General features: G+C 37.0%; 1 long non-coding RNA gene across 1 annotated transcript in view; it reads left to right on the top strand.

Annotated features, from left to right (window-relative positions):
- Positions 1–1,859: 1,859 nt before the first annotated feature.
- The window catches only part of LOC122101086, a 157,086-nt gene continuing 148,545 nt past the window's right edge, over positions 1,860–10,400 (top strand). The window contains exon 1 of the long non-coding RNA XR_006146307.1: positions 1,860–1,951. This is a non-coding gene — a long non-coding RNA (uncharacterized LOC122101086). The remainder of the gene's footprint in view (positions 1,952–10,400) is intronic.

Raw genomic sequence — 10,400 nt, 5'->3', positions numbered from 1 at the left:
GAAAACATAAAATAAACATAAATCATCCACTGTATAAAATTTAGTTCTTTCATATATATATTTCCACCCACCATGCTCCTTACTGCCCACCTACTATTTCTTCCTCTTTTCTATATATGGGATTTCAGTGAACTTCCTGCGTGTTAAAAGGATACAATCCTCTTTCTCTGTTTAGTCAGTGAGGTTTTTCTTTTCATTCTTCCTCTTTCCACCAAATGTTGTAGCTGTGAACTTGTGTTTCCCTTATCTTTTTTTTCCTTTTCTTTTTTTGTTCTGGTTATTAATGTTCTTGGGCTCTGTCCATTAGAATTTTCTGGTCAAGGCTTTCACTACTACTTGAGTCATAGCTGTATTTCCAACTTCTCTTGATTTGCCAACTGGAGTTATTGAGTCTCACAAACTTCCTGCTCAGACTGGCTTAGAAGTACATTCCTCAGATCTCAGTCTCCTGAATAGCTAGAATTGCAGACATGAGTCATTAGTGCCTGGTTCCCTTCATTTGTATTCAATATCCTGTCCTAGAAAGACTTCTTTAAAAGGATAAATTATTGGGCTGGGAAGGTGGTTCAGTGGTGGAATGCTTGCCTTGCATGCATAAGGCCCTGGGTTCTATTCCTCAGCACCATGTAAGCAGAAAAAGCTGGAGGTGGCACTGTGGCTCAAGTGGTAGAGTGCTAGCCTTGAGCTAAAAAGCTGAGGGAAAGTTCCCAGGCCCAGAGTTCAGGCCCCACAACCGACCAAAAAATTAAAAAACGGGATAAATTACTGTAACTAATATTGAGGAAGTCTCAAGTCAAATGAAGCACATAAAAAAATTTTAGCTTGTCTTTGTCCCACAAGAGAATTTTTTTCTCTGTGATCTGGTACCTCACAGTTAATTCTTTAAGCAAAGTAGGATTTAAGTTTAACCTTGGACTAACATCAGAAACAATGTCTTCTCCATCACCATCCTTTTCTTAACCCTTCTGCCTGTGTAGGAACTAAACATTTAACTAACCCATCAATTAGTTCATTAGGATGAGAAAGATTCAGATTTTTAATTATCCACTGCCTCTTAGTATTTCTGACATTTGACACCTTCAGAAAAATATAGGAATAAATCCTCAGAGTGTGTTTGATGGCTAGAGCTGTCAATGATACGGGTAAGGTGAAATATTTCAAATTCTGTCGCTGTCAGGCATTTCCATGAACATTTTTTAGATGTTTCACTCATGGCTTCTCAACACAGTTTTTCCACAGGAAGCTTCGGTACACAAAAGAATTCTCTCCATTATAAAATATGGCCTTTCACAAGACATACTCACCTTGGCTTTATACAAAGTCATCATTTCAAAATGAGTAAAAGATATGGATTAGATTAGAACTGAATGCAAATGTGTTTTGCAAATAGTGTCTTTTGAGATAATCACAGATGATGGTTGAATGCTGAAGTATTAATACAATCAGTATTTAACCTTGTATAACTCAGCTTCATAAAATTGCACCCTGCACATTGATTGCATTAAGCTGGGTCAGTGGTTTCTTGCTCAGAAATATCCTTTAAGAATCTTAACAAGAAGGCAGAAGTAACAGATCAGCTACTGTTTATTTGCATACTGAGCGTGTCATCAATAATACAAAAGACAAGGTCTTTAAGTTGAAAGAACAGTGGGATTGGCATGAATTTTGCTTAATGGTGCATAATAAGCAAAGTAGTCTGTGGTGCCAGAAACTGACAGGATCCATTATGTTAAAACAGATATATGTCTTTAATTTAGGGGTATTATGTAAATCTGACAGGAGTTTTTCCCCTTTATTTTCCTGTAGTTTAACTTTAATTGCTCCAAGATTAATTCCAATTTCTCCTTTCCTCCAGAGGGTGATGAGACTGGTGTGATGGATAATCTTCTAGAAGCCCTGCAATCAGGTGCAGCATTCAGAGACCGTAGAAAGCGGATTCCGAGGAACTCAGGTAATACCCCACTCCAAGTAACATAGGCATGAAATGGTGACTGTTAGGTGTCAACCACTTCTTTGCAAAAACAAAACAAAACATAAAAAAGGATGTGGACTTTTTCATGAAGACTCTTTCCTAACTGTTGATCTCAGTTCATATATGAAATCTCAGCAGGCTTCTACATCTACATGATTGAAACTTTGAAGTTGGCAAATGTTAGCTTGAAGTAATGGTATGATATGCAAAAAAATAACTATTGAAATAAGAACTCCTACAGTGGTTAATATTAAATATCTTGTTATTTTATGGACATGTGGTTTGGGTGGAAAGTGATTTAAAACCATAAATAAAATTAAATTATTAAAAATAATTGGACCACGGATGTCACAGCAACCATTAGCTATTTTTGGATAAGGAAACTGAGACAATGCCTATTAGTATAGGCCATTTTGGTTTTTATTATGATCTATTTGTTAATAATAGGAAAACAGACAAAACTAATCCATAATCAAAAATCAAAAAGCATTGCAACATTTGTCTCTGTATATTTGATAAAGCTACACTATGAACATTGATAATGAAGGAAAATATAAAAGAAGCAGGCCACCCCTTCTTAAGTGGAACTAGAACGTTGTCCTTATTTATTCATACTCAATTGCAGAGATAAATAGTAGCTCATCTCAGGATAATCCAGCTGAGTTTACCTGTCTACCACCTCCAGGTAAGGTTTTATATTTGCAATGGTCCTATTTCTAGAAATAGAGGAAGAAAGTAGATATGCTGACTTTCAGTTTCCCCTTCCCAGGCTATAAAGCTATCTAGATAAGTAAATGTAAGAAGAAAATGAATAGCAAATATGTAAACTCTACTTAATTTAAATAAGGAGGATTTCACTTCAATAGCATGTGCTGTATGTGGGCTGAAAGTTGATTATGTTTCTAGAATGGAAATTGGTAGCCTGAAAAGCAATGTAATTTAGTAAAGCAATAAATGAACAGGGAGCCAGTGCAAAGTAGTCCACAAAACCTTGGGTGATGGTGATATTAGTGACCAAAGCTAATATAAATGATAATCATCTTTTTTTTCCTATTTGAATGTTGATAGGTTGTAGGTAAAATTCTACTACTTCCCTTTAGGGCTAGCCTCTGGAGAATAGCCTAAAGCTGATTTGGTTGTGAGTAGAGAAGGCTTTTGGTTGGACAATAAGACAGTTTTGTGTCTATGGAGATATTGAAGATTGTCTACAAAAAGACTAGAAGGCATGAGAAAACGATATGAAAATATGTATTTATATGGTGGTTATACATTTTGTAAGGCAATGTTGCGTGGCAGAAAGCTAGGAGCTTTGCTAATATGCACTTATGAGGCAGCCATTGCACCTCTCTTTGGTCTTTATCTGTAAAATGAGAATTTTCTACCATGCTGTCAGAGGCTCCTTCTGATGCTAAAGGAAAACAAAAGCTGTCACTGTTCTTTCTTGAAGGATCAGAGCAATAATAGTTAAAAGTGAACTGAACTAGTTTTTTGTATCATTTTAGTTCTCCGTTAAGAAGCTGTTAATTAAAAACATGTCATTCTGGGCCATTAAAAAAAACTTTATATAAGCTTCCTAGTCTGCTTATTTTAAAAATGCACATTTGCAAAGGACCCTGCCTGAAAAGTCGTTCACTTCATTCCAATTCTAGAAAGACAGTACCAGAAGAGAGATTTTTCCATGTTCTTTCTGTGTGTTTGATACTGAAGGGAATATAGTGTTGTCAACAGTGAAATACCAAGCTTATATTCACAAACTGTATAAAATACTAATTCTGAATAATCTAAGTTGAGAGCACCCTTGGTTCATAGCTAGAATGTACTTGTAAACAAGATAAAAAAAAACCATATAGCTGTGGTTGTCTGGCCAAATTGCAAAAGTATTTGGATAGCCAGAAGTGAAGACAATCTAGCAACACACAGTGCTAAAGGTAGGTTAAATATCTGGAATACTAGAAGAGCTGGAAGCCCCCCCCCCCCCAGAAAAAAAATGTGTGCTTGCCTCTTTCTAGAAGCAGCAGAGCCAGGAACTTTTTTTTCTTTAGTTTGTCATGGGTCTTGAACTCAGGGCCTGGGCACTGCCCCTGAGATTTTTTTTTTTGCTTAAGGCTACTGCTCTACCACTTTCAGACACAGCTCTACTTCTGATTTTCACATTGTTATTTGGAGATGAGTCTCCTGCACTTTCATATCTGAACTGGCTTCCAACCATGATCCTCAGATCTCAGTCTCCAAAGTAGCTAGGGTTAAAGGTGTGAACCACCAGTGCCTGGCACCAGGAACTTTTATAGGTTTCTTTCTTGTCATGCCTTTCTACCTAGATGATCTTTTCTTACTGGTCCTGAGTTGTTTTCTCTTTCCAAGATCCATTGATTTGGTTAGATTTTCTTCATTGACTGGAATCCATGCTCTTTTAAAGTAAGTTCCACTTGGATATGTTGAGAGAAAGAAAAATAAGAGGCAATCCATCCCCTCCCCTCAAATAAAATCAGTCAACCAACACCACACAGCAAATTGTCCTATTGTATTGGCCATCTTCATTAGCATCACTTATAGATAGAAATCACTGTATGAAAAATACAGAACTCTACTTTTGTGTTTTTTGTATGCAGTGTTTTCAGTTCTATATTTAATCAATATGAAATGATAGCCAATACTTTTCAGTGGAAAATAAAAAATTAATGAATTACATAATTGCCTAAATCATAGATCCTTCCCAAAAGACATTATATTAAGTAATGAAATGCTTCTCAGAACAAACTCCCAAATATTGTCCTTGGCCCATAAAATGGAGGCTAGGCACAGTGGTACCTACCTGTAATCCCAGGTACTTTGGAGGCATAAATTCCAGAATCAGGCTACTTTCAATTTAACACCAGCCCAAGCAAAAAATTAGTGATACCCTCATCTCAACAAATAAACTATATAAGACAGTGCTTGCCAGTTAGATAGGAGACTTAGGTATCAAGATGATGGTCTGAAGCCAACTTGGCATATAAACAAGTGACTCTGAAAAAAAAAAAAAACTAAAGCCAAAATGATGGGAGAAGTGGTAAAGTGGTAGAGCAACAGCCTAAACAGTATGAAGCCCTGAGTTCAAATCCAAATACCACCAACAAATAAAAAGGAAAAAAGATATTTTCAAAGAAGACTCTCATATCAACAGATATGATACTAAAAATATTACTAAATGACACAGTGTAAGCTCCCACCACTCAGAATGTACAACAGCAATAAACCGCCTCTGTGGTTAAACTGGTGCATAGTAGCTGATTAGTAACCCAGAGCACAAGCTTTGCTGATGTCAAGCTTAGATTAGGAATTGAGCCCTTAAATATTGATAAATTTATTGTACATCTGTTTTGTGAAATGTACTGTGCTAGACATTATAGAAGATGCAGAAATAATTTAGATAAGGTTATAAACCCTTTGTGTCTTGTAAGAAAGATAAAATGTGCAGGAAGAATACAGAGTAAGACACAAGATAAGAGGTATCAGAGAAAAGGTGTTAATAACATCATATGTGAGTTCAGAGGAAGACGATAGCATGCCTTATTGGATATAGCAGAAAAATACTCCTGAAGGAAAAGGCTTTGGAGACTAAGTAGGGATTTCAGCAGTGTTAGCTGGAGGGTGGGGACAGTAGCATTCCAGTCAAATGAAATGTCATAAAAACATAGAAGTAAACAAGCACAAAGCATAATTTTAGCCAATGATTAATAGGATATATAAAGTAAAATGAACATTAGGGAAATAATTCTGAAAAAATTGACTTAGAGCCACATCTTGAAGTAAGAGACTAAGTTCCTAGCATATAATTCCTTAGGAAATAGAGATCTAATGAAAGTTTTTAAGCAATAGGAACATGATCAAAGATAAGCATTAGGACCTTTAAGCTACAGGGAGTAAATGATAAATTACATGTCTACTGTCAGAGTAGCTAGGTGTCAAAGATAATCCTAGGGTTTTTAGTTTGATTGGCCAGAAGGACAAATTGTGGTACTATTAAGAACAGGGAAAGGAGTGGTGATTATAGAAAAAGATAAGCTAAAATTGGTAGCAGAGCAATGAAATTAAGATGTTCTTAAGCTTCTTGAGAAATATGAGTACAGATTTCATGACAAAATGTTTGCATTCTTGAGCTTGTTAGTTGAGAGACATAAGAGTTTTGAAGATGCTTCCACTCAGGCCTTAAAAGCAGAAGGACAGGTAGGAGGAAAATCCAGACTTTGTTCTAAAAGGAAAGAAAGTGGGAAGTGTTTGTTTTTTGTTGTGCCCATCCTGGGGCTTGAATTTGGGGCCTGGATGCTATCCCTAAGCTTTTTTCTCAAAGCTAGCACTCTGTCACTTGAGCCATAGCTTCACTTCTGGCTTTTTGGTGGTTAATTGGAGAATAGAGTCACATGGACTTACTTGCCCATTCTGGCTTCCAACCACAATCCTCACATCTCAGCCTCCTGAATAGTTAGGGTTACAAGCATTAGCCACCAGTGCCCAGAAGAAGAATGAAGTTTTAAGGAGACAATTCATATTTTGTAGTAGAATCCAAACGATAAAGACTAATTGAATTATCATTTTGGAGCTTTCTCATGACTTTAAAAGAATATCCTTTCAATATTGTAATAAAGCTGCAAATCAGAATGCAGGCACTATGCAGTGAATAGATGATGATGCTAAGAGAAGGCTCTTTTTTTTTTTAAATTTAATTTAATTTTATTTGTGAACATACTGTACAGAGGAGTTACAGTTACATGGGCAGGATAATGCATACATTTCTTACCAAGCATTGCAGCCTCCTCCTTTGTTTACCCTTCACATCCCTTCCCAGCCTCCCCCTCCCCCCCTAATCCCAATCCTTCTCCTTCCCCCCCTTCCCCCCTTCCCCCCCCCCCCCTCGGCGCCAACGTTGTAAAGCTCGTTTTGGACATGACAACTTGTACTTCTCATTGTTGCAACAGGTCCACCTGTATCCTTAAACAACTGGTTTTTCCCCATCTCCTCCACAAGTTATACTGACATCAAATATAGTGAAAGCAGGGGTTATACTGTGGGGGAGGGACATACAAAGCAACAAAGAGATAATCTTATAAATGTGTTAGAAACACATGCATGAAAGAAAAAAACATTAAAATACACATCTAAGGGTTCATTTTCCTGACATCACATTATCTGACCTTTTCCGCTTGACTCATACATATACTAGATATTACAAATAAGGGAAACCATGGGACCTACGTTTCTTTGGGCCTGGCTTACTTCACTTAATATAATTTTTTCCAAGTTTTTCCATTTCCTAACAAATGGGGCAATGTCATTCTTTCTGATGGAGGCATAGAATTCCATTGTGTATATATACCACATTTTCTTGATCCATTCATCTACTGAGGGGCATCTGGGTTGGTTCCATATCTTAGCTATGGTAAATAATGCTGCAATAAACATAGTTGTGCTGGTAGCTTTAGTGTGGTCTTGTTTGTAAACATTAGGGTAAATGCCCAAAAGTGGGATTGCTGGGTCATAGGGGAGCTCTATGTGAAGTCTTTTGAGGAACCTCCATATTGCTTTCCAAAGTGGTTGAACAAGTTTACATTCCCACCAACAATGAAGTAAGGTTCCTTTCTGTCCACATCCCCTCCAGCATCTGTTGTTGTTAGAGTTCTTGATTTTTGCCGTTCTAACTGGAGTGAGGTGATATCTCAATGTTGTTTTGATTTGCATTTCTTTTATGGCTAGGGATGTTGAACATTTCTTCATGTGTCTATTGGCCATCCTTCTTTCTTCTTCAGAGAAGTTTCTCTTTAAGTCTTTAGCCCACTTATTTATTGGGCAGTTGTTTCTTTGAGGATTCGTTGTTGGGGTGTTTAATTTTTTGAGTTCCAAGTATATTTTAGATATGAGACCCTTGTCCGTTGTATGGCTAGTAAAGATCTTCTCCCAATCCGTGGGCTTTCTATTGATCTTGCTAGCTATGTCATTTGCCCTGCAGAAGCTCTGCAACTTTATGCAATCCCATTTGTCCAACGTTTCTTTGATTTGTTGTGTTTCCGGGTCTCTATTCAGAAAATTTCGGCCTGAGCCAAGGAGACCTAGGGTTTCTCCTATTCCATCCTGTAATGTTTTCAGAGTGTCTGCTTTGAGTTCAAGGTCTTTGATCCATTTGGAGTTGATTCTGGTGCAGGGAGATATATAAGGATCTAGCTTAAGTTTTCTACATGTAGTTAACCAATTTTGCCAGCACCATTTACTGAAGAGGTTGTCGTTCTTCCATTCTATTGTTTTAGCTCCCTTATCGAAGATTAGATGGCTATAGGTCTGTAGGTTCATTTCTGGGTTAGAGAAGGCTCTTTCATAGTTTAGGAACCAAGGCTGCACAATATCATATGACACTAGTTGCTCATATTTTGGAAAGAAAATATTATGATTGAATTATGGAGATAAAGATATCTTTATGTAGTACAGGAGTTGGAGGAACTTTCCTTAACCCTTCTTTCTTCATGTCCCTAGAAGTTTACTATGTGAAAGGAGAATCTTCTTGTTACATCATAACCTAGTCAGGATTTATAATCTATGCATTTTGCCAGAACTAGATTGACCCCTTTATTACAGTCTTTTGTTGTTGTTATCACTTAGGGTTTCAAGTTCCATGCATTCACAATCCACTTTGTGACAAATTACTCATCTATCAGTATTCTTGACTTTGTTGTTACAAGGTCAAAAGTATGCTTTGGAGAAGAAAGAAGCATATAAAGATAGTACAGGAATGAAAACCACCCTTAAAACACAAATGCACAATTCCAAATCTGTTTCATTAATAAAGTTGCTAGAAATACTTAGACCTCGCTACTCTATCCCCAACCAACCAGATGACTTCTTTCCTTGCCTACTGTAAGTAAATATAAACAGACTTTCCTACAATAGGTGGATATGTAACTGGGCTATTGTGCCTATGACTAGATTTTGATATATAGTTTTAGACATTAACAAAACTCACAAGAGAAGCATTACAAAGAAATGAAACCAGGAAACAGAATAAATATATTTTGGTTTTAGAACCACACAGGGCAACCAAGAAAACTAAATTTGAAAGAAAGAAAAACTCAGGAGACACATGATCCTAGTTTTATGTATCAAGATAGCAGTACAAATAAGAAGATATAATTTACCATTTGAGAACAGATAGGGGACAAGAAAATAATATTATACAACAGAGGGGGGGGGGGGAAACAAACTCTAGGTATTGTAGGAAAAACAACTTCACAGAGAACCCAAACACATTACCTCAAGCCTGTGCCTCACATAAATAACAAAACCCAAAGTTTGTTGTCTGTTGTTTCTGCATACACCTCAGATCCACATCTGTTATAAGAGATCTGTGAAGCATTCCTAGAAGTTTTTAGGGCAACTTTCATAGACAGAAATGAGTACACAATACTGTTCCTCCATTTCAGCCTTTAACTCCATGTATTTCCATATGTGCTGTTTTCTATAATTGGTGAGACATTCATGACTGCATAATACTAGAACTTCACAGTGGTTGCTTGTAAAGTGTATGGAAGAGCAGGAATTTTCTCTCCTTTTAAGTTGTTACTCTACTGAGGTAGCAACTAGTATTGCTTTGGCCTTAACATCTTATCAACAGTTTTTAGAGAAACAGCTTTCTCTTCTAAATCACAGCCCCCAGATCTAGGATGTGGATAATGGGGTAAGCTACAAGATAAGTCCATGATAGATTGTGTGAGCACCCAGTATTATCCTCATTCCTTGATGTCCAAGGGCTGCTGGCATGTTGTGTTAGTTGTTTTATTATTACAAGGTGCAACTGGTCATTCAGAAATGTTTACTTCCATGAGTCCTTTCCAATGATGTGCCACAATCTCTTATTTTGTAAATGTAGTGATTATTAGATTCAAGAAGAGGTGTGGGAAAGGCAAAAGAAAACAAAGAGATGATCAACAGCAGCACAGGTTTATTAGGAAAAAAGATCCTATTGCTTATAACCTGAAGTATTTATGGCACGTATGAAGGAATGTTAGTTGTCTAGTCGGCATGGTTTGAAAGTAACTAACAGTGGGACAGTTGGTGGTAAATAAGTTCACAACTGGAGGAAGTGGGGAGACAACTCAGGATATCTGTTCAAAGTCCAAGCTGAAAGTAAATTTGTCTGGTGCCTGGCATGTTTGTTTATCTGGTTTGGGAGAGAGGGTAAGTCAGGAGCGTTAGTGAATCAAGCAACTGTTCTGGGGCCTCTAGATAAGGACATCTGGCCATTTGAACCTAAAGTGACCTTCTGCTAGATCGTTAAACCTCATTTGGTATATAGTAAATTCAATATGTTGCACTATACAATGTAAATCTAGTTACAAAAAATAATGCAAGCAAATAATCAAAGTATGACATGCATCCAAATAATATTTATTGAGCGTGGCAGGTA

Source organism: Dipodomys spectabilis, unplaced genomic scaffold, assembly GCF_019054845.1.
Source record: "Dipodomys spectabilis isolate Male_0828 unplaced genomic scaffold, ASM1905484v1 ptg000625l, whole genome shotgun sequence".
Lineage (NCBI taxonomy): Eukaryota > Metazoa > Chordata > Mammalia > Rodentia > Heteromyidae > Dipodomys > Dipodomys spectabilis.
The sequence above is the reverse complement of the archived record's forward strand: the minus strand, read 5'-3'. Positions and strand labels throughout refer to the sequence as shown.